General features: G+C 55.7%; 1 long non-coding RNA gene across 1 annotated transcript; it reads right to left on the bottom strand.

Annotated features, from left to right (window-relative positions):
- Positions 1 to 250: 250 nt before the first annotated feature.
- Positions 251 to 3859, bottom strand: LOC138426474 (uncharacterized). The gene is made up of 2 exons (XR_011251649.1): positions 2053 to 3859; positions 251 to 1313 (listed from the first exon to the last, which is right to left on the bottom strand). It is a non-coding gene; the product is annotated as an uncharacterized lncRNA (long non-coding RNA).
- Between the last annotated feature and the right edge of the window lie 850 nt (positions 3860 to 4709).

The raw sequence follows: 4709 nt of genomic DNA, 5'->3' as shown, positions 1-4709 counted from the left end.
TATGCAGAGCACATCATGCGAAATGCCAGACTGGATGAAGCACATTCTGGAATCAAGATTGCTGGGAGAAATATCAATAACCTCAGATATGCAGATCACCGTTATGGCAAAAAATGAAGAGGAACTAAAATCCTCTTGATGAAGGTGAAAGAAGAGAGTAAAAAGTTGGCTTAAAACTCAACATTCAAAAAACTAACATCATGGCATCTGGTCCCATCACTTCATGGCAAATAGATGGGGAAACAATGGAAACAGTGACATTTTTTTTTTTAAATTCCAAAATCACTGCAGATGGTGACTGCAGCTGTGAAATTAAAAGACACTTGCTCCTTGGAAGAAAAACTATGACAAACCTAGACAACATATTAAAAAGCAGAGACAATACTTTGCTGACAAAGGTCTGTACAGTCAAATCTATGGTTTTTCCAGCAGTCATGTATGGATGTGAGAGTTGGGCCATAAGGAAGACTGAGCGCCAAAGAACTGATGCTTTCGAACTGTGGTGCTGGAGAAGACTCTTGAGAGTCCCTTGAACTGCAAGGAGATCAAATGAGTCAATCCTTAAGGAAATCAATCCTGACTATTCATTGAAAGGACTGAAGCTGAAGCTGAAGCTCCAATGCTTTGGCCACATGGTATGAAGAGCTGACTCTTCTTCTTGGAAAAGACCCTGAAGCTGGTAAAGATTGAAGTCAGGAGGTAAAGGGGATGACAGAGGACAAGATGGCTGGATGGCATCACCGACTCGATGGACATGAGTTTGAGCAAGCTCTGGGAATTGGTCATGGACAGGGAGGCCTGGCATGCTGCAGACCATGGGGTTACAAAGTGTCCAACACGACTGAGCGACTGAACTAAACTGAATAACATTTGATGAACGGCAGTAATTGGCACCCCACTCCAGTACTCTTGCCTGGAAAATCTCATGGATGGAGGAGGCTGGTAGGCTGCAGTCCATGGGGTCGCTGAGGGTCGGACACAACTGAGCGACTTCACTTTCACTTTTCACTTTCCTGCATTGGAGAAGGAAATGGCAACCCACTCCAGGGTTCTTGCCTGGAGAATCCCAGGGACAGCAGAGCCTGGTGGGCTGCCGTCTATGGGGTCGCACAGAGTCGGACACAACTGAGGCGACTTAGCAGCAGCAGCAGTAATTCTTAATCATCTTCATGCAATTTAATTTATAAACATTTCCTCTTATGGTTGGCCTCATGTGTCTCATTTAAGAAATCATTGCAGTTTGGGAGAGAATGGATACATGCATGTGTAGGGCTGGTGGGCGTCCCAGTTGGTGCTCGTGGTAAAGAACTCGCCTGCCAGTGTGGAAGACACAAGAGATGCGGGTTAGATTCCTGGGGTGGGAAGATCCCCTGGAGGAGGGCATGGCAACCCACTCCAGTGTTCTTGCCTGGAGAATCCCATGGACAGAGGAGCCTGGCGGGCTGTGGCTCATAGAGTTGCAAAGAGCTGGAAACGACTAAAGCCACTGAGCATGCACGTACATGTGTACGGCTGAGTCCCTTCTCTGTCCGCCTGAAACTATCACAGCACTGTTAATCAGCTCTACTATAATATGACATAAAAGGCTTTTTTTAAAAAGAAATCATCTCCTGCTGCATTGTGATAAAGGTCTTCTTTCCTATTTCCTGTACAAGTGTCCCATCAGATCTGGGATCCATCAGGAATTTATTTGTGTGTTGCCAGGTGAAGGTCAAGATACAGTTTCTCTTAGGAGGACCCATTAACCCGAAGTCGCTTAAAGAAAAGGCCTGCCGTGGCCCCTTTGGCCTGGCACATGAGCCCCTGCGGGGGTCCCTGAACCATTGGTGGATGGGGTTGTCTGGGCCAGTGCTGCACTGAGATATTATTGCCCTGTTACTGGCCTTGAAATTTACCGTCAGCCCTCAGCTTGTCTAAGAGCTTCACTCCTCTTGGCCCTTTGCAATTTCCCATGAATTCTGGAGTATACCTGTCAATGTCCTGCAAGAGAGAGTTTGCCAGGAAAATATGGAGCGAAGCAAAGCGTGTCGCCGGAAAAGGAAATCAACTCACACAGCCGATCTTCCAGGAAAGTGGCACCGTCCTTGTTTCGGACCCTGGGGATCAGAGCTGAGCAGACTGGCATCATGCCACGGCCCTGGGACATGGAGCCTGATGCTGCACACGGGGCACTGATGAGGAATTTGAGGTCTGATAGGAAAAGGTCAAGGTCACAGAGTAAGTGCAAGCAAATGAAGGCTAAAGCCGATTCATTTGTTCATTCCACACATAGTAACTGAGCACTGTGCTGAGTGCTGGGGTCCTGGTCCTTAGCCCTCGACATCTGCACAGTCTTTAGAATCAGAGAGACCACCAGAAAGGTGAAAGGAGGGGCTGGGACAGAGATGAGCAGGGAGGCCACGGCCACTGACCTGCTTACCCATGGGCTAGAGGGAAACTTACAAACGGGAGGAGGGAGGAGATCTTTCTAGGATGAAGGAACAGCGCGTGCAAAGGCCGAGTGGCGCAAGAGCGCCTGGTGTGCTCAGAGACCCCAAGTGACTCCTTGAGATGAAGCAGAGGAAGGAAGGGACCACGGGTGGTGGGAGGTCCCTGTCGAGGGGCCAGACTCTGTCCTGGCGATGGAGGCCCCCTGGAGGGAGCAGGAAAGGCCAGAGTCCCCAGAGCAGCCCCGGCCTGTCCTGCGGAGGGGACAGCGGCCTGCGGAGGGGACGGTGGCCTGCAGAGGGGATGGCGGCCTGCGGAGGGGACCGTGGCCTGCAGCAGACCAAAGGCGAGAGGTCTGGGAGGAAAACCACAGGGACATCAGCGAGACTTGAGGAGCGGAGATAAGAGGACAGAGCCGGAGGCAGGGAGTGGGCTGTTTGTGGGGGGCGGGGGGTGCCTGGAGGAGGGGTCACGGAGTCGGGGTAAAGAGGCAGACCCCCCCCTCCACGCAGATGCCATACAGCCAGGCTTAGAGGATGTGCCTGTAGCAGGGTCTGACCTCTGGGCACAGAAGCTGGGTCAGCATAAGGCGGGGGGAACATGGGTGCAGCTTGGTGTCAGAGGTTTCCGGGCACCTCTGCCTGAGGCTCTGGCCGCAGCACAGGCCTGGCACACATCAGGTGCTCGATGAACCTCGGATGGATGGATGGATGGATGGACAATGAATGAAGGAACCAACAAGAAGATTCTCATTCACAAGCTTGAGCCATGTCCTGTTCCAAAGCCCTGTCTTTTTTCATCTGTCCCCCTGCTCCCCCCCATAGCCTTGGAGAGAGGTGGGGTGGTCCTTGGCTACATGCCCACTCCCTGCTGTAGCCTCCCCTCTCCCTGGATCAGCCTGGGGGCCCTCACACCTGCCCCCACTCCCACATGGTTGCAGCAAATGGACCACTCTTTTAGGGGGTTATTCCAGTTCAGTGAGGGTGGCAAGCCAGCACCTGGGCATCCCTGGGTGCCAGCCCCCACCCAGCTGCAGCCCCGGACAAGACTGGATGCAGACGAACTCCGGGGCCAGGAACACCGTGGGCACCGCTGCCCTCCCTCTGCCCGCCACACCCCCGTTTACAGTCGTGGGAACGGAGACCTGGAGGCGAAGGGCCAGCCCACGGTCCCAGCCCCTCCCCGCCGGGCAGGGCTGCCTTCCAGACCTGGCGTCACGCTGCCCACGCGGGGCTCATGCTCTGCCGTCGCCGTGTTGAAATTCCTGATAGCTTTTGGGGCCCGGCGCCCCCTCGTGCCCATCACTGCCCAGCTGGTCCCGAGCCTGGGCACCTCTTCCTGGTGTGTGTGTGGTGTGCGGCGGGGGGTGGGGGGCGCTCCCGGGTTTTCCTTTCACTGGAAGGCAGTTGTCCACTCCAGCACACAATGCCCTCTGATTGCATGCCAGGAAGTACATGAATAAAGGGCAGGAAAAAAGGAAACACTCAAACCTTTCCTGGTGAAAACGGAGCCCGTTTTAGCTCCGACGTCAGGGCATCCGCATGCCTTTGCCAACACTGGGGAGGAGTGGAGCCACGTGGGTCAGGGGAGGGCCCAGAAGGGCCCCTCAGGACACAGCGCCCGTGAGCTCTGCTTGGGGACCACGCGGAGCCACGGGCTGGGCAGTGGCCCCCAGGCCCCCAGGAGGGAGGCAAGGCACGGACCTGGAGCCCTGGAAACTCTGCTCTGGTGGGGGCGCCCTTGGGAGAATCATGGGCCATCCTGGGTGTCCTTTGGTTGGAATCTCCCACTCGCCTGCCTTCCGGCGGGAGCCAGTGGGGGGCAAGGGGACGGGGAGGCTGTGTTCACAGGATGGTTGGAGCGAGGTGAGAACCCCTTCCGTGGAGCTCAGCTTACCCACGTGCTCCATGATCCACAGTTGCTGAGTGCTGACCCCTAGAGCCCTCCCTGGGGTACCCCACCCCACCCTCCACAGCGGGGTCTTCTCTGGAGGGGCAGATGGGAAGTTCATGCCCTGGTGGCTGTGTCAGAGATGAGGTTGACGGCCTCGGTCCAAAAGGGACCACTGTCTGGTGGTCTGAGCCCCTCTGGCCCCCATCCACCGGCTTTTCACGTCCACTGGGTGCAGCCTCAGGTGGGCCAGGGGAGGGGCCCCGGGTCAGGCGCCACCGTGGGGTCCCCAGGGTGTTTCCCCAGCCGAGCCCTTTCCAGAGCGGAAACCACCATCCTCCGGCCCCTCGGGCCCCTCGGAGAGCAGGCCTCTAGGTGAGGGTCCGCTTTTC

Source organism: Ovis canadensis, chromosome 21 (assembly GCF_042477335.2).
Source record: "Ovis canadensis isolate MfBH-ARS-UI-01 breed Bighorn chromosome 21, ARS-UI_OviCan_v2, whole genome shotgun sequence".
NCBI classification, from domain to species: Eukaryota; Metazoa; Chordata; class Mammalia; order Artiodactyla; family Bovidae; genus Ovis; species Ovis canadensis.
Note: the sequence above shows the minus strand (reverse complement) of the source record. Positions and strands in the feature narration are given on the sequence as shown.